Raw genomic sequence first — 20,609 nt, forward strand, 5'->3', positions numbered from 1 at the left:
TTGGTTCGCTTTATTTGCAACCTCAAAGTGATGTTTTTAGTGCCACACCAACTAGAGATTTGTCTCAAGATGACATCTTTGAATAATCTTCTCCTAGATTTAAACTCTTTGATAAAATTATACATTTCTGGACCTGTTTGTGCTACCATATGGTGATATAATGGTGCCAAGTACTAAGCCATAATTCTTTATTCCAAGCTTTGGAAGAAAAAAAGGCTATATTCACACCACAGGATATTGTTGATTTGCACGTTCCCAACTTTATGAGGGCTTATGATTGAAATGTTGCCAATACAAGAGCAAGCCAAATAGAAAAACTAAAGCATATACTCTACATTTATACATTAGGGGACTACACTTTCTTTGATCTACTCTACTCTTTAAAAACAAAAAAAAAGGAAATAAAACATATATGGAATTTATAACTTGAGCAGGTTGATAACGATAGCTTTTAAGTTTTCGAATAGGGTTTTGATCCTTTTAAGGACGCGAAAACGTTATTTCATAAAAGAGTGAGTGTTGGACTTGCTCAACGTTTTGGACGAAGACAATAGTCCATGCGTGTTGGACGCTGGCTGAATGTTTATACAAAGATGCAAATGTTGTTATATGTTCCTTTTTACTTGTTAAAATTATGCGTATCTTAAGGACAATATACACAAGATAAAAAATTATAGACCTCTGTATGCTTCTCTTGTATGCATATTTCCCGAACCGTGCTTATCAAAGAGTTAGTCCATGGAACTCATTGCTTTTATTATCATATAAACTATGTAGAACTGGAAATTGCAAAACATCTTTGGTTCAACACATTGGATAATTCATTTCATCATAAAATCAACGCATCGTGGCTTTAGTACTTTAAAATGAATGAAAATTTTGGAAAAATGAAAACAACTTATGCATTAGTACATATTTCATCCTAATTAACAAGAATATAGATAACTAAAAATCAAAATGTTTTTAGGAAAAAAAAAAGGTTTAAGCCATTTGTTAACACAAGTACTATTACTTATAGTATGATTAACCTACATACTTCTATAACTTCATTTTGTTTCCTTCCACCAAGTTGGGTCTATAAGATTCAAGTGATATCTCCAGTCTCGACTTTGCTCAAATTGAAACTCGAACCTTGATCCTTGACTAAAGAGTACAACTGTTGAACTACTTGTACTAATGACTTTTGATAGAATTTGGTGTGTTTTTAATAGCATTAGAAATTAGAAAATACCCTTAATTGTTGGTGATTGACACACTTGGCACATAGCTTCTAAGGGAAACTTTTTTGGCATAGTGATCCCTTTTCCTTCAGTCATATCAATTTCTTCCTTGCTAGTTCGTTTCCACTCAAAACATTGGATTAACAAGGCCAGAGTTAAGCTCACTGTACGTTGGGCCATGTTTGCCCCAGGACAAGCCCTCCTCCCTAATCCAAATGAAAGTAACTTCCTTGCTTCACTTTCCTTCTCAAACCTCTCGAGCTTAAAATGTGTTGGATCACTCCACAACATTGGATCTCTATGAATAACCCAAGCATTAACTAACACAATTGTGTTTTGAGGGACACACTACTACAAAAATACTGATCTACATCACCATTTCTACATCGGTTAACAAAAAAATGATGTAAAAATAAGACACGGTAGCATTATTATAATTAAGTGTAAAATATAAAGCATATTTATATCGGTTTTGAGTAGGACCGATGTAAATATGAAATATTCTAGATCAGGTTTCAGAAGAACCGATATAGTATTAAAAGCACGGTGACATTTTTGTGAATAAGCGTCGCACATAAAGATATCTACATCGGTTTACATAGTAACCGATGTAATATCGAGAAGTCTTTGCTAACCCCGCACGCATGAGTCTCCTGAAGCCCTTGCTCGTGAATATTGAGAAGCCTTTGCTTTCTCCGCGCGCGCGCATGAGCCCTTGCCCCGCCCTTGCCCCACACTTGATTCGATCGGAGAGTTGCTTCTCCCCCATCTCCGGTTAAATTAAAGGTCTATTTGTTTTGTTTTTGACTCTTGCAGTTGCAGGTAAAGCATGAAGCATAGAAAGTAGAACTCTCTGAGTATGTTTTTCTATGATTGTGAGAGGTGTTAGAAATCTATAACAAAGGGTCTCTAACATTTGCCCTTTCTGTTTAGATTGATTGAGGGAATTGTTCCTTGTGCTCATAGTGTTAGAAATTTGATGAGGCCTTGCCCCGCCGTTGCCCCGCCCTTTCCCCTGAATCTGTTGCTCCTGAATAACCCTCTGTAAGCATCATCTGAAACCTTTTTCTTTGATTTGCTTACCTCGCGCGCCCATGAGCCCTTGCCCCTGAATCCCTTGCCCCTGAATAACCCTCTCTAAGCATCATCTGAAACTATTATTTTATTTTATTCATTGAAATTGATCCTGGCAGAAGGTTGTGATTTGTCTCCCGCCCCCAGGGCCTTTCCAGGCATATCTCGACTCCCTGATAATCAATGGTAAGCTTCCCATGAACTGAAAGAGCACATTGAGTGATGATCTCCTCTGTGAAATTTTTCATGCTTTGTGATCCGACTATGCTTCATACATCTCTATAGTTGTAAATTCAGGATTATGTCTATATCACACGCATGTGCACACACATACTTATATTTATATAGTTTTGATTCTTTTTGCACTTAGACGGAACTCTAAAGAGATTTATATGACTCTTATCATACTGCTATGTTTGGTGAAGAAAATATCTTGAGTTGATGTTTGGTGATCATAACTTTATTTGAGTTCTTTTTGAACTACTGTTGAAGTCCCCAGATATTCCTCAAGTCCGACCCATTCTTCCTTTCACTATCCACTGGTCTCATTTTTGATGATTAATGTGGCATTCCAATACAAAGGCAAAGAATCTTCTTATGAAGAACAGTGAATTATGGTTGTATGTTTAATTAGGAAAATTTAAAAATATGATGATTGAATCTCTTGAACCTAGCTGTAGACAAATTTCATCAGAAATTATTTCTTGACTTCAGGGTCATGGTCTGGGTAATTAATAGACATTTTGCCAGCTATTATGTCATTGTGGCATGTTTCACAGCTTCATTGTAGTGTTGTGCTCATCACGTACATTTTTTTGTAGTGGCCATTGTGGCCCTCAGTTGCTGCAACTCCAATCAGGGGTATTTCCTCTCAATAAATGGTTTTGGCAAATCAAGTCATGGCTTATTTTTTTTCCTCTTATCATACGGGTTTTAATTTGATCAAGAACTCTAGAGATGAAAAAATGCGTTTAGCATAGGTTCTGCATTCAAGTGTTTAAAATACCTGTTTTGTTCGCCTTGTCTTTGATTTCCTAAATGGTTTGATTTCTTTTTGATAAAGATGGAATGAATTTTGAGATGGTAGAAGAAAATATAGACTTCAATTTCCTGTAAGGATTTAACCATTTTCAGTATGATATTGTGAGAAGGATAACTGTGAAATTTTCTCTATCTCTAGAAATCTAACTAGGCTGCAATGAATTTAGAAAGTATTAAATCTGACATGAAGCATTTGCCATCTGGAATTCAAAATTCAGATTCATAATACTTGAAAAAAAGGAACAGAATATTATTTGAATAATATTTGAATTGCTTAATTATTGAGAGTTTGTACAAAATACATTTATATAGACTACTAGTCTCCTAATTAAGGAAATAAGGAAATAAAAAACTGTACAAATCAAATCAGCCAAATCTGTCCTAATTACGGAACAAATCTCCTAATTATTATAGAACAAATCTGCACCCGAGTAGCCCATGGTAGAGGTTCTCTAGTACCTGGCACCATTATCACTTCACTGTCAACTCAGGACAATTACAACACATCATAGGTAAATAAGAACTAAACTATGGATCAATATAACCTGCACCACGCAGATGTTGACTTAAGTTTCCATTCTCAATGTATTCATAGACAAGGAAAAGAGAACCCACAATACTGTATCTGATCAATCGCACCTGCATAGTGTAAAGAGTTTAAGCCATTCCCAAAACAAGATGTAAGAATTTATGTATAATGAATTATGAAGTGTCTATGTGTATTACAAACATATAACAGATAAATGGAGTAACCAAGCGTGTAACAAAAGTTCTCCCACTCCCCCAGAAATGTATGTCAAAAGCTGGAAGCTTAAAAACTTTATTCTAAAGATAGAAAACTGTTAAGCATTGTAAGATGGTATTTTGATCTTGTGCATACAAGCTATAATTGAATTTCTAGTTTATTATAGGAAAAGGATAGGGTCAAAGTGGTAACAAACTATTAGAAGGATAGGAGAGTTTGTTGGTTGTTATTTGGATAACTGTAACTTAACTCCTGTCCTCGATTAAGTAAAAGAGGCAGACATTGAATATATTGTTTAATGGGCAATTTCCAGAGTAAAAGGAGAAAGATCCTCTGGAGGTATACTCATATATCTGGGTTCTTGGGCTATAATTTTCTTTCTATCAAAAATAAAGAAGCATTTCCAGAATTCCTTTCCCCTTTTGTGTGGGATTTTACTTGGTAGGTGCGATTTTTTTTACATCAGAAAGAAGATCCTAACACAATTGGTCACATATGATTTGGATGCTTGTGTGATTTTTGATGAGTTTGGTATTGTCCCCTGCGAGTTAGACATGCTCTATGTTTTTTATGCAAACTGTACTGCTATAACAACGATTATATTTCTTTGGCACTTTTGTTTGAAAGTAGACTTTGTGATGGTTCTAATGGTTTAAAAAAAAACCTATTTTGCATGAGTTGAGACTTACTTATGAACTTATAAAGATGAGTATGAATTTGGACCGATTTTTGAAAACATCCTGTTTTGAGATGAAATGGGAACTAATTTTGACACATCAATGGTGTTTATAAAAATTTGAGAAAAATCACATGATTTCCTTGATGAGATGAGATTGCCCCTGTTTAGTTTTAGCTCAATATGTTGACTTTCCTATTTTTAAGATTTCTCTCATTCAATACACTTATTTGAGAAAGTTAAGGCATTATAAGAGTCAATGGTTCTTTTATGGTTTAAGTAAAAAAGTGAACCTAAGAACTATATTACTATAATTTTGTGTATCTATATATTTCTGCATCTAAAGTCCATAGTTTAATGTACATAATATCTCAATTTTTCTCACTAAAAGTCTTCAAGTTTCATTATTTAGAGGAATTCTCAATCAAGATTTTGTTGATAAAAGAATATTAAAAATAAGAAAAATTATGATTTCAAGAAAAGGGCTCGAAAAGTTTTATTGTTCCATGGTCCAACTCATGTAATAATGCCAGAGAGAGACACTTAAAAGGGCATACATCATGACATTGTTTTAAAAGAGAGCCCCCTCAGGAGGGTGCAAAATAACGGGGTTAGATGTGAACCTTCAATTTATAAAAACGTCTCGTACTATATGACTCTCATTTGCTGATGTTCAAAATCTTAAAACAAGTCCTGTTTTTTGTTCTATTTAGTGTTTATCGAGCTGGCAACTTATATATATGATTCTAAAATCCTAATTCCAAAAACTATGAAAATTTTGTATATTTAATTATCATAAAAATATATATAAATATATCATTAAAAACAATAACTATCATATATTTTCTAATATTTACATTGTTTTTCATTTGATACTGTTTGGGTAGTCTTTTTTCAGATACATTTTTAAGAGAGAAAATAGGAAGGAAAAATAGAATTACTAACTTATCTTTGTTTGATAAACTGCATTCATTTTACATATACTGATGGATTGCTTTTCAGTTTTCACACTTACTTGTGGGTGCAGTTCTTGCAAATCATTTTTCTCCCAGCAACTGGCCATTTTTAAGGAAGCAAAACTTGCTAGGTTAGCTGTTTGTTTGACATAAATGTAAAAAGCAAAATGTTTAACTTAAAATATAATATGCCTTTTAATTTTGTAGTATGTCGATTTTTAAACTGGTGTGATATTTAGCAATTGGTTGCTATATTAAGGATATCTTTAACTACTTTCCAGGCACGTTACATGTATAGACGTATGGGATTTGTATTATTTAATACACGCAGCTTTCTATTCGTTTTATCTGATTATCTCCTTATATGTCAAAATATTTGTGGCACTAAAACTTACAAAGCAAGTATACATTCATATGATATTCTTTTATGATATTGCAGATGTTTATGCTTATGAGACAAAGAATCTACTGATATTGTCACAGCAGGCTCTCAAGTAAGTTTACCTTCAAGGGTCCTTTTAAAGATTGCCTAGTTTCATGGACTAATTGGCTTATGTATGTTATTTTGTGTCATGCTCTTGTAGAACCACGTACTTCCTTGAATCTTGCAACTTGTAACTTTGATTTGTTTTAATTGGGTTCCATTTTTCTCTCCCATTTTTCTAAATTAGTACTGTCAGTATTTTCTTGATGATGTTGCAATGATGATTGCTCAATGGCTTGAACGAGAGAGTAATGTAGTTGCTTTTTTTTTTTTCCTGATATTCATATAATGGATTCATTGATCTTCTCTATAATGATTTGGCTGCAGATTCTTAATTTAGATGTTTGGAAAATTAGTCATTGATTTCCAGTTTCATTCTCTTTAACAATTTAGCTGGATTAAAGGAACAAAAGCTATACTTAAGGAATGGTGTGAAGAGGTATTACTATTTATTCCTGGTTATTAGCTTTTGATGCTTTTACTTGCTGTTCATTGACAGGAAAATTGAATCATAGTTTCCCATTCAGGACACTTTTGATAGTATTCAGGACACTTTTGATAGGAACAAAAGATTTAAAATACAGATTTATCAAACTAATTTAAACATAACAAACTTGTGATAATATCTTTGTTATCTTATAAATTGATCTTATAGAGATAAATTATGCTCAAAACTTATTCTATAAGACTATTATTGAATTATTCGTAAATATTTATTCTTATAAATTTGACTTTTAAAATATTATATCTTTAACGTAATATGTTAAAAGATCTTATATATGTATAAAAGTGGGGTAATCCTTACTTTGTAAGAATCAAAAATCCACAATTCTAAAGTTGTGTTCGAAAAACTTAAAAAAACACTTATATATTACTCGTGTTAATTGAAAGATTCAATCTACTACTCTAGTGGGATACTAGATATGTATGAATGAATTACTGATATTGAATGCAACTCACAGGTTTGACAAGATCTAAAGTTGTTTAGAATATTGTTTTGAAAGCTAATAATTTAGTCAATTATTCTCTTTTTACTGTTATCATGTTTGTACTAAACATAGTTTCATATTGAACATTTCAGCCTTAAGTTAATTTTTCATTGAAATTCAGGGATTAAATATGGTTTGAATAATTACTTAGTTCCTTAAATATTTTAACTTTTTTGAACTTTTGCAGGTTGTTCTGTCATTACTTGCTTAAAAGGTTTATGCTATAGCTATACTTATAAAAAGGTAAGAACTATATTTCCTTAATGATTTTGTGTAAATTGATGAATGTCATGTATTGTTTGTCACTTGTTTTGGTAATCTGTACATTATCTCTGAAGTGATATAAATCTTCTATTTCTGTACTGTTGGAAGAAAAATGCTTTGATCAATTATTTCTAACAAAATTGCCAGCTATATTTTTATATAAATTTACCATATTTATTTTGGTTTGGGTTTTTTGTGGCCTTGTTAATTGTTGACTATATGAAAAATTGAATAATAAAAAGAAAAAAATAAAGAGTTTAACCCATATTTTGTATGGTTAATTTACAATAACTCATATGTAACACTCAAACTGCTATTTTATGTGAGAGAATTTTTAAAACCTTTTTAAACTTTATATTTAATTTAATTTTTATTTATTATAATTATTTATAAGTTAAATTTTAATATTCTTAAACTTGATTTTTATTTGGCAGGAAGTGTGTAGAGGGTGATACTTCTCTTCTTGACATCCATTAGTCAACACATCTAGTTTGTCATATCTTCTTAGTAAGGTACCTTAACTCAATTATATATATCTAATTTATTTATCTAGTTGAAGAAATGAGATGAATTAAATTTATGTAGTTGGTGAAATAAGATGACTTATATTTGGATCTTCTACCTACTTAGATAAATGAAATAGCAGCTTGAAATAACATTGATTTAGTATATGATTTGCTATTGTACTATATAGAGGCACCATAAAAATTCAATTGTGTAAATAAATTTCTGCCACAGAAGAAGAAAAATGGACCATAGTTGGATGAATGCAAGAAGAATCAGTGATGAGTATCAAAATGGGGTTGAATAGTTTTTGGAATTTGCTCAACGAAATGGAACAGATTTAAATGGAAAATTTTATTGTCCTTGTGTTAATTGTTTAAATGGGAGACGACATGCAATTGATGAAATACGGGACCACCTTATTTGTGATGGGTTTTTAACGAGCTATACAACATGGATATGACATGGTGAAGATAAAGAAACTCGAACAGTGTCTCATACTGAGGAAGGTGATGTAGAAATGGAAGATCAAATAGAGGACATGATTCGTGATGTAGGACAAGAGTCTTTCCAACAAGCACATTCACATGTGTATGATACTTTAAAAAATGACTTAGAGACACCCTTGTTTCCTGATTGTACAACCTTCACACGATTATCAGCAATCTTAAGATTGATGAATTTGAAGGCAAAATATGGGTGGAGTGATAAAAGTTTTACAGAATTGCTTGAGTTGTTGAAGTTAATGCTTCCAAAAGATAACACGTTGCCAGACCGTCATTATGAGGCGAAAAAGGTTGTGTCTGATGGGTCTACAGTATAAGAAAATACATGCATGCCCTAATGATTGCATATTGTATATAAAAGTGTTTGAAACATTGCACAAATGTCCTCGTTGTGGGTTATCACGGTACAAAGTGAAGGATGGTGGTGGTAGTAGTGATGAAGATGTATATGAAAAGGGGGCCCAACAAAGGTGTTATGGTATCTTCCAATCATTCCAAGGTTTAAGCGATTGTTTGCTAATGCAACTGATGCAATGAACCTCACATGGCATGCAAACAATAGAAATTGTGATGGCATGCTTCGGTATCCGGCTAATTCTCCACAATGCAAAAAAATTGATGGGTTATTTCCAGATTTTGGTAGTGAGGCAAGAAACCTTAGGCTCGGACTTGCTTCAGATGGAATGAATCCGTTTGGTAACTTAAGCACCAACCATAGTTCATGGCTTGTTCTCTTTTCAATTTACAATTTGCCTCCTTGGTTGTGCATGAACAAAAAATATGTGATATTGTGTATGATGATTGCAGGCCCAAGACAACCAGGAAATGACATAGATGTTTACTTAAGTCCCTTGATTAAGGACTTGATAATTTTGTGGGAAGAAGGGGTTGATGTGTTTGATGGGTATCGTCAACAAAGTTTCAAGTTGCGTGCAATGATATTTTGTACTATTAATGATTTTCCAGTATATGGGAACTTGAGTGGATATAATGTTGAAGGACATCACGCATGCCCTATCTGTCAACAACAGACAAGCTACCTACAACTAAAGCATGGAGAGAAAACTGTTTACACTAGGTATCAAAAATTTCTCAAACCTAATCACCCATATCGGAGACTGAAAAAAGCTTTTAATGGATGTTAAGAACATGAAATTGCACCGATACCCTTAACTGGTGAGCAAGTTTATGATCAGGTCAAGGACATAAATATTATCTTTGGTAAGATCCAAAAGAAGTCAACTGAGAAAAACTTGTGGAAGAAGAGGTCAATATTTTTTGATCTTCCATATTGGTTCCATCTAGGTGTTAGACACTGCATAGATGTTATGCATGTGGAGAAAAATGTATGTGATAGAGTAATAGACACACTTTTAAACATTAAAGGCAAGACAAAAGACAGATTTAATGCTCGTTAAGATTTGTTAGAGATTGGTATACGTTCACAATTACATCCAAGGTCAGAAGGTATGCGTACATATTTGCCTCCATCATGTCATACTTTGTCAAGAAAAGAGAAAACAAACTTTTGTCAATGTCTACGAGGTGTGAAAGTTCCACAGGGATACTCTTCAAATGTTAAAAGCTTTGTATCATGGAATGATCTTAAATTGGTTGGCTTAAAGTCTCATGATTGTCACGTCTTGATGCAACAACTCTTACCTATGGCTATACGTGGCATTTTGCCTAATAATGTCAGTAGTGTGTTAACTCGTTTGTGCTTCTTTTTTAATGTTATATGTGCTAAAGTCATTGACCCTAAGAAGTTGGATGAGTTGGAAAATGAGTCTGTTATTATCCTATGCCAATTGGAGATGTATTTTCCTCTGGATTTTTTTGACATCATGATTCACTTGATTGTTCATCTAGTTAGGGAGATTAAACTATGCGGCCTTGTTTATTTACGATGGATGTACCTAGTTGAGCGTTACATGAAGATTTTAAAAGGATATAACAAGAATCCACACCGTCCAGAAGCATCTATTGTTGAAAGGTACATTGCAGTAGAAGCTGTTGAATTTTGTTTAGATTACATGTCCAAAGCAAAACTTGTAGGGATTCCTAAGTCTCGTCATGAGGATAGATATGAAGGTAAGGGTACAAAAGGCCAAAAAGTTAAATTCATTCTTCGAAAGGAATTACTTCAAGCACATCTGTATATATTGAACAACACTGAGGCGGTTCTTGTTTACATATCTGAGAATCAAGACTTTTTGAAGAAAAATAACCCTAGAATGAACGAAAAATCATTGGTCAATGAGCATAACAAGACATTCTTAAAATGGTTCAAAGAAAAAGTCTTTAGTGATGATAGTTTTTCTAACACATTAAAATGTCTTACAAATGAACCTAAATATAATGTTTTTACTTATACTGGATATGATATCAATAACTTTTCCTTTTACACAAAGTCACAAGATGACAATAGTACCATGCAGAATAGTGGGGTTACTCTTCAGGCTCAATCCATGCATTTTTCTAGTAGAAATGATAAAAATCTCGTTGTGACATCCACAAGTTACTATGGAGTCATTGAAGACATTTGGGAGATCAGTTATGGTGCCTTTAAAGTTCTTGTTTTTAAGTGCAAATGGGTTGATATTAACATTGGTGTGCGAACCGATGAAATGAGATTTACAATGGTAGACCTTAGCAAGGTGGGTCATAAGGATGAACCTTTCATCATGGCAAATCAAGCAACACAAGTATTTTATGTCAAAGATCCTATTGATGAAAGGTGGTCTGTGGTTCTACAAGATAGAAGTGTACACAATTTTGATGATTCAACAGCTCAATTTTGGGAGAGTCTTTCTTTCTCAACACGTATGCCTACTAACAACAAAGAAATCGAGCAAGACGACGTTCATGCCACTCGTAATGACCATGATGAAGGCATATGAGAAAACATTACTATTTAATAACCGCATTAAGTTATGTTTATCTTGATATATAATTTAATATTCTATTCATTCATTTTTTTATGTTTTTAATTCATTTTATTACTTCTTTTCCAATTGACCTTGGTTATTTTTTTTTGTCAAAACAGACACATGGATACTCAACCGAGCTCTACTCCTCAAGGATCCCCTACTCCTCAAGGCTCCCCTGCTCTTACAGTCCCTACTTCACAGGCTACATCTAAGAAAAAGAGGAAGCCGAAACGAATGAAAAGTTTAGCCCATAAGCGCATGAAAGGGCCCAAAATATCACTTGATGTGGATCCCACTACTAGGATAGTTTCAGGGCCAAACAAAGCTCAATTTTCAAGTTATTTGGGAACCCTTGCTAGAGACAAGATTAATATTTTAGTCCCTTCTTGGAAAGAAGTCCCACAAACTACTAAAAACTTGATTTGACAGGATATTTTAGTATTTTCACTATATTTAAATAATTTGACAAAAATGATAATCATTTTTTATGTTATTATTATTAACTCTTAAATCTGAAATTATTTTGTAGGGAATGTATGACATCAGTGATACTAATATATTGAAGAGTAAAATGCTTTCATCTGTTGCTACAAAATTTAGGCAACATAAGTCTTATCTTACAAGGGAGTGGGTACATGGAAAATACAAGGGTAAAAGCCCTTGTGATGAGTATAATATTGATCATGAAGAATAAGAAAAATTTAAAGAAATTCGAAATGACCATTCTTGGAAGGTAAGTAGTGTTTACTGTTTTTAAAATTTATATTATATTTTTATTTATTTTTCACTTTTACTTATGGGGTTATTAAATTATTGTAGCTTGTAAGAAAAAAAGCACAAGATATCCAGAAACTTAATAATGCTCCCCACCTATTATCTCGTGGGGTTATGAGCTACTTGTGAGAAATTTTATGAAAAGTGAAATTAAGAGACTTAAGGAGGAAGCAATACAATCCAGTGCTAGTAAGGATGTAGTGATTAATCCTCCACCTCCTCCTCCACGCCATAGGTTGTGGAGCATGGCTCGCACAAAAATTTCGGGTGAGATGACGTCTGAGTCTGCTAAACAAGTTGCAGAAAAAATTGTAAGTATTTTTTTTAATAAAAAAATTTCATTACCTATCTTAAGATTTGTTGTAGAATTTTTTATTGTAAGATATATTATAAACAAAGTTTATTTATTGTAGAATGTGTTGGAGGAACAAACATCACAAGGTTCTTTTATTCCCGAAGGTCGTCAAGATATATTAAATACTGTCCTTGGGCGACCAGAGCACCCTAGTCGTGTTCATACAACTGGGGATGGTGCTACTATTAGTAATTACTTTGGACCATTGTGAAAAGGCTCATCCTTATCTAAATTGAGCCCCCAGGATTTTGAAGCCCTCACACAACAAATATATGTACGGGTCACACAAAGTTTAATGTCAAAGTACCCAAATATGAGTGCTCAACAGTTAGGATGTTCCTCCATGCATAACTCACATTGATTGGAGATATCAGCATGAGGCTCACCCCTAAAGGGATTACCAACAACAGTAGCACTTGAAGGAGTTGAACAACTACATTTAGTGCTAACACGAGGCACGATAGCATGATCTACCTCAATTGGAGGAACATCCTGTGATTGTTGAGCACTCATATTTTAGTACTTTGACATTAAACTTTGTGTGACCCGTACATATATTTGTTGTGTGAGGGCTTCAAAATCCTGGGGGCTCAATTTAGATAAGGATGAGCCTTTTGACAATGGTCCAAAGTAATTACTAATTGTAGCACCATCCCCAGCTATACGAACACGACCAGGGTGCTCTGGTCACCCAAGGGCAGTATTCAATATATCTTGACGACCTTCGGGAATAAAAGAACCTTGTGATGTTTGCTCCTCCAACACATTCTACAATAAATAAACTTTGTTCATAATATATCCTACAATAAAAAATTCTACAATAAATCTTAAGATAGGTAATGAGATTTTTTTATTAAAAAAAATACTTACAATTTTTTCTACAACTTGTTTAGCAGACTCAGACGTCATCTCACCTGAACTTTTTGTGCGAGCCATGCTCCACAACCTATGGCGTGGAGGAGGAGGTGGAAGATCAATCACAACATCCTCACTAGCACCAGATTGTATTGCTTCCTCCTTAAGTCTCTTAATTTCACTTTTCATAAAATTTCTCACAAGCAGCTCATAACTCCCACGAGATAATAGGTGGGGAACATTATTAAGTTTCTGGATATCTTGTGCTTTTTTTTTTTCTTACAAGCTGCAATAATTTAATAACCCCATAAGTAACAGTGAAAAATATAATATAAATTTTAAAAATAGTAAACACTACTTACCTTCCAAGAAGGGTCATTTCGAATTTCTTTAAATTTTTCCCATTCTTTAGGATCAATATTATACTCATCACAAGGGCTTTTACCCTTGTATTTCCCATGTACCCAATAAGATAAGACTTATGTTGCCTAAATTTTGTAGCAACAGATGAAAACATTTTACTCTTCAATATATTAGTATCACTGATGTCATACACTCCCTACAAAACAATTTCAGATTTAAGAGTTAATAATAATAACATTAAAAATGATTATCATTTTGTCAAATTATGTAAATATAGTGGAAATACTAAAATATCCTGTCAAATCATGTTTTTAGTAGTTTGTGGGACTTCTTTCCAAGAAGGGACTAAAATATTAATCTTGTCTCTAGCAAGGGTTCCCAAATAACTTGAAAATTGAGCTTTGTTTGGCCCTGAAACTATCCTAGTAGTGGGATCCACATCAAGTGATATTTTGGGCCCTTTCATGCGCTTACGGGCTAAACTTTTCATTCGTGTCGACTTCCTCTTTTTCTTAGATGTAGCCTGTGAAGTAGGGATTTTAGGAGCAGGGAAGCCTTGAGGAGTAGGGGAGCCTTGAGGAGCAGGGGAGCCTTGAGGAGCAGGGGAGCCTTGAGGAGTAGAGCTCGGTTGAGTATCCATGTGTCTGTTTTGACAAAAAAAATAACCAAGGTCAATTGGAAAAGAAGTAATAAAATGAATTGAAAACTTAAAAAAATGAATGAATAGAATATTAAATTATACATCAAGATAAACATAACTTAATGCGGTTATTAAATAGTAATGTTTTCCCATATGCCTTCATTATGGTCATTACGAGTGGCATGAACGTCGTCTTGCTCGATTTCTTCGTTGTTAGTAGGCATACGTGTTGAGAAAGAAAGACTCTTCCAAAATTTAACTGTTGAATCATCAACATTGTGTACACTTCTACCTTGTAGAACCACAGACCACCTTTCATCAATAGAATCTTTGACATAAAATACTTGTGTTGCTTGGTTTGCCATGATGAAAGGTTCATCCTTATGACCCACCTTGCTAAGGTCTACCATTGTAAATCCCATTTCATCGGTTTGTACACCAATGTTAATATCAACCCATTTGCACTTAAAAGCAGGAAATTTAAAGGCACCATAACTGATCTCCTAAATGTCTTCAATGACTCCATAGTAACTTGTGGATGCCACAACGGGATTTTATCATTTCTACTAGAAAAATGCATGGATTGAGCCTGAAGAGTAATCCCATTATTCTGCATGGTACTATTGTCATCTTGTGACTTTGTGTAAAAGGAAAAGTTATTGATATCATATCCAGTATAAGTAAAAACATTATATTTAGGTTCATTTGCAAGACATTTTAATGTGTTAGAAACACTATCATCACTAAAGACTTTTTCTTTGAACCATTTTAAGAATGTCTTGTTATGCTCATTGACCAATGATTTTTCGTTCATTCTAGGGTTATTTTTCTTCAAAAAGGCTTGATGCTCAGATATGTAAGGAAGAACCTCCTCAGTGTTGTTCAATATATACAGATGTGCTTGAAGTAATTCCTTTCGAAGAATGAATTTAACTTTTTGGCCTTTTGTACCCTTACCTTCATATCTATCCTCATGACGAGACTTAGGAATCCCTACAGGTTTTGCTTTGGACATGTAATCTAAACAAAATTCAATAGCTTCTTCTGCAATGTATCTTTCAACAATAGATGCTTCTGGACGGTAAAAGTTCTTACTATACCCTTTTAAAATCTTCATGTAACGCTCAACTGGGTACATCCATCGTAAATAAACAGGGCCACATAGTCTAATCTCCCTAACTAGATGAACAATCAAGTGAATCATGATGTCAAAAAAATCCGAAGGAAAATACATCTCCAATTGGCATAGGATAATAACAGACTCATTTTCCAACTCATCCAACTTCTTAGGGTCAATGACTTTAGCACATATAGCATTAAAAAAGAAGCACAAACGAGTTAACACACTTCTGATATTATTAGGCAAAATGCCACGTATAGCCACAGGTAAGAGTTGTTGCATCAAGACGTGACAATCATGAGACTTTAAGCCAACCAATTTAAGAGCATTCCATGATACAAGGCTCTTAACATTTGAAGAGTATCCCTGTGGAACTTTCACACCTCGTAGACATTGACAAAAGCTTGTTTTCTCTTTTCTTGACAAAGTATGACATGCTGGAGGCAAATATGTACACTTACCTTCTGACCTTGGATGTAATTGTGAACGTATACCAATCTCTAACAAATCTTGACGAGCATTAAATCTGTCTTTTGTCTTGCCTTTAATGTTTAAAAGTGTGCCTATTACACTATCACATACATTTTTCTCCACATGCATAACATCTATGCAGTGTCTAACACCTAGATGGCACCAATATGGAAGATCAAAAAATATTGACCTCTTCTTCCACATGTTTTTCTCAGTTGACTTCTTTTGGATCTTTCCAAAGATAATATTTATGTCCTTGACCTGATCATAAACTTGCTCACCAGTTAAGGGTATCGGTGCAATTTCATGTTCTTAACATCTATTAAAAGCTTTTTTCAGTCTCCGATATGAGTGATTAGGTTTGAGAAATTTTCGATGCCTAGTGTAAACAGTTTTCTTTCCATGCTTTAGTTGTAGGTAGCTTGTCTGTTGTTGACAGATATGGCATGCGTGATGTCCTTTAACACTATATCTACTCAAGTTCCCATATGCTGGAAAAACATTAATAAACAAAATATCATTGAACGCAACTTGAAACTTTGTTGATGATACCCATCAAACACATCAACCCCTTCTTCCCACAAAATTCTCAAGTCCTCAATCAAGGGACTTAGGTAAACATCTATGTCATTTCCTGGTTGTCTTGGGCCTGCAATCATCATACACAATATCACATATTTTCTCCTCATGCACAACCAAGGAGGCAAATTGTAAATTGAAAGGAGAACAAGCCATGAACTATGGTTGGTGCTTAAGTTACCAAACGGATTCATTCCATCTAAAGCAAGTCCGAGCCTAAGGTTTCTTGCCTCACTACCAAAGTCTGGAAATAACCCATCAATTTTTTTCCATTTTGGAGAATCAGCCGGATGCCGAAGCATGCCATCACAATTTCTATTGTCTGCATGCCATGTAAGGTTCATTGCATCAGTTGCATTAGCAAACAATCGCTTAAACCTTGGAATGATTGGAAGATACCATAACACCTTTGTTGGGCCCCCCTTTTCATATACATCTTCATCACTACTACCACCACCATCCTTCACTTTGTACTGTGATAACCCACAACGAGGACATTTGTGCAATGTTTCAAACTCTTTTATATACAATATGCAATCATTAGGGCATGCATGTATTTTCTTATACTGTAGACCCATCGGACACAACCTTTTTCGCCTCGTAATGACGGTCTGGCAACGTGTTATCTTTTGGAAGCATTAACTTCAACAACTCAAGCAATTCTATGAAACTTTTATCACTCCACCCATATTTTGCCTTCAAATTCATCAATCTTAAGATTGCTGATAATCGTGTGAAGGTTGTACAATCAGGAAACAAGGGTGTCTCTAAGTCATTTTTTAAAGTATCATACACATGTGAATGTGCTTGTTGGAAAGACTCTTGTCCTACATCACGAATCATGTCTTCTATTTGATCTTCCATTTCTACATCACCTTCCTCAGTATGAGACACTGTTCGAGTTTCTTTATCTTCACCATGTCATATCCATGTTGTATAGCTCGTTAAAAACCCATCACAAATAAGGTGGTCCCGTATTTCATCAATTGCATGTCGTCTCCCATTTAAACAATTAACACAAGGACAATAAAATTTTCCATTTAAATCTGTTCCATTTCGTTGAGCAAATTCCAAAAACTGTTCAACCCCATTTTGATACTCATCACTGATTCTTCTTGCATTCATCCAACTATGGTCCATTTTCCTTCTTCTGTGGCAGAAATTTATTTACACAATTGAATTTTTATGGTGCCTCTATATAGTACAATAGCAAATCATATACTAAATCAATGTTATTTCAAGCTACTATTTCATTTATCTAAGTAGGTAGAAGATCCAAATATAAGTCATCTTATTTCACCAACTACATAAATTTAATTCATCTCATTTCTTCAACTAGATAAATAAATTAGATATATATAATTGAGTTTAAGGTACCTTACTAAGAAGATATGACAAACTAGATGTGTTGACTAATGGATGTCAAGAAGAGAAGTATCACCCTCTACACACTTCCTGCCAAATAAAAATCAAGTTTAAGAATATTAAAATTTAACTTATAAATAATTATAATAAATAAAAATTAAATTAAATATAAAGTTTAAAAAGGTTTTAAAAATTCTCTCACATAAAATAGCAGTTTGAGTGTTACATATGAGTTATTGTAAATTAACTATACAAAATATGGGTTAAACTCTTTATTTTTTTTTCTTTTTATTATTCAATTTTTCATATAGTCAACAATTAACAAGGCCACAAAAAACCCAAACCAAAATAAATATGGTAAAGTTGTATAAAAATATAGCTGGCAATTTTGTTAGAAATAATTGATCAAAGCATTTTTCTTCCAACAGTACAGAAATAGAAGATTTATATCACTTGAGAGACAATGTACAGATTACCAAAACAAGTGACAAACAATACATGACATTCATCAATTTACACAAAATCATTAAGGAAATATAGTTCTTACCTTTTTATAAGTATAGCTATAGCATAAACCTTTTAAGCAAGTAATGACAAAACAACCTGCAAAAGTTCAAAAAAGTTAAAATATTTAAGGAACTAAGTAATTATTCAAACCATATTTAATCCCTGAATTTCAATGAAAAAATAACTTAAGGCTGAAATGTTCAATATGAAACTATGTTTAGTACAAACATGATAACAGTAAAAAAGAGAATAATTGACTAAATTATTAGCTTTCAAAACAATATTCTAAACAACTTTAGATCTTGTCAAACCTGTGAGTTGCATTCAATATCAGTAATTCATTCATACATATCTAGTATCCCACTAGAGTAGTAGATTGAATCTTTCAATTAACACGAGTAATATATAAGTGTTTTTTTAAGTTTTTCGAACACAACTTTAGAATAGTGGATTTTTGATTCTTACAAAGTAAGGATTACCCCACTTTTATACATATATAAGATCTTTTAACATATTACGTTAAAGATATAATATTTTAAAAGTCAAATTTATAAGAATAAATATTTACGAATAATTAAATAATAGTCTTATAGAATAAATTTTGAGCATAATTTATCTCTATAAGATCAATTTATAAGATAACAAAGATATTATCACAAGTTTGTTATGTTTAGATTAGTTTGATAAATCTGTATTTTAAATCTTTTGTTCCTATCAAAAGTGTCCTGAATACTATCAAAAGTGTCCTGAATGGGAAACTATGATTCAATTTCCCTGTCAATGAACAGCAAGTAAAAGCATCAAAAGCTAATAACCAGGAATAAATAGTAATACCTCTTCACACCATTCCTTAAGTATAGCTTTTGTTGTGACACCCTTACTACCCCAACACATACATCATAATAATGTAATTAAATTAAGAAAAATAAACTTTAAAATTTGGTAAAAAGGTTCACATAAACTTCAAAAATCGTTCTTTAATAACCTTGAATATTAAAGATTTAGAAAATGAAACACAAAAGTTTACAAATTATTTTCAAAATGATATTTACAATTCCAAATCCATATAAAAATTCTTTCCTAAAAGTCCTCTGCCCCGATGTCACAATATCAGAGCATAACCCTTTCCCTTTAGAACTCAACACTATGAGTGCCTTCATCTTCACCTAAAAGAAAACCACATAAAAACAGGACGGTGAGAGATAGATAACATCATATATGAACATAGAGCTACCCAATTCCCACCCCACACCGTGCACCAAAATATCATCATTAAATATAAACAACAAATACATCTCATATAATTACCAAACATCATTTTTTTTTCAATCATACAAGCTTTCATACACATGCTCACTATATGCTCATACACATCTCCTCTCCTAAGAGTCTCAACTTGGCACTCCGCACAATGGGCGTACCTCGTCAATTCCCTTAGTTGTTGCCAATGCGGGCATACCGTTCTCACACCCTCCCAGGGCCGGTATGTTGCACGGTTAAACACCCAGCGGCCCGTGCAAAGGCAATCCACCCACCGTTAAACCCTCTGTGGCTAGTGAGCTGCGCAGTTAAACACCCAACGGCCCACGCATGGAATGCCTCCCGTCATGGTCCCCCCTGTCTCAACCCCTCTCTGGGCCCAGGGTCCAATGCAATATAGCCACGTCTGGCTTCTCAAGCACCACATGCAACTCATAAGTCTCATGCAACTCATGCATCCCACGTAACTCATAATTAATGCATCTCCATTATATAACATCATCACATGTCAATAACAATCCATGCAATATCATCCTCACATGCTAGGTACCAATCATTAAGTTATCAACATCATAGATCACAAATTTCACATAATTCTTCACACACATCACAATATCTATGACATTCAGTTAATAGTTTAACCATAACTCGAGATATACATATCCTTTCTAAGTGATCCCAACTCCATTAGAATCCTAACATCAATATCTACAACTTTCATGAAGAACACAAATCCTAATAAAGTCGTTTAGGTTACCATTCAGGGCTCACAAAAATTGATGTTGTGGTTCGCACACAGATTGGAAGGCTCAAATTTCAACTCACATAACTTGATCAAATATTAATATGTTTACACGATTCTTGTGTCTAAATGGTATCCCCAGATGTCTAGTTTCTAACAAAACAAACGGCACTTGATTTGGATAACTAC

At 33.6% G+C, this 20,609-nt stretch overlaps 2 long non-coding RNA genes and 1 pseudogene across 13 annotated transcripts; 1 reads left to right on the forward strand and 2 right to left on the reverse strand.

Moving 5' to 3' along the window:
- Positions 1–1,751: 1,751 nt before the first annotated feature.
- On the forward strand, positions 1,752–15,443 carry LOC109793469 (uncharacterized). Of its 12 annotated transcripts, none has more exons than XR_014434540.1 (9): positions 1,759–2,042; positions 2,154–2,264; positions 2,417–2,480; positions 5,759–5,843; positions 6,152–6,206; positions 6,524–6,635; positions 7,373–7,428; positions 7,884–7,961; positions 8,188–11,499. It is a non-coding gene; the product is annotated as an uncharacterized LOC109793469 (long non-coding RNA). The 12 variants fall into 12 exon arrangements; XR_014434537.1 differs by having other exon boundaries at positions 1,762–2,042; positions 2,414–2,480; positions 5,784–5,843; XR_014434536.1 differs by having other exon boundaries at positions 1,763–2,042; positions 2,414–2,480.
- Positions 14,303–19,285, reverse strand: LOC145958962 (uncharacterized). The gene is made up of 4 exons (XR_014434553.1): positions 19,253–19,285; positions 18,459–18,514; positions 17,924–18,001; positions 14,303–14,380 (listed from the first exon to the last, which is right to left on the reverse strand). It is a non-coding gene; the product is annotated as an uncharacterized LOC145958962 (long non-coding RNA).
- On the reverse strand, positions 14,508–17,686 carry LOC145958960 (uncharacterized; annotated as a pseudogene).
- Positions 19,286–20,609: the final 1,324 nt, after the last annotated feature.

This window comes from Cajanus cajan, chromosome 1 (genome assembly GCF_000230855.2).
Source record: "Cajanus cajan strain Asha chromosome 1, NIPB_CcT2T_4, whole genome shotgun sequence".
NCBI classification, from domain to species: Eukaryota; Viridiplantae; Streptophyta; class Magnoliopsida; order Fabales; family Fabaceae; genus Cajanus; species Cajanus cajan.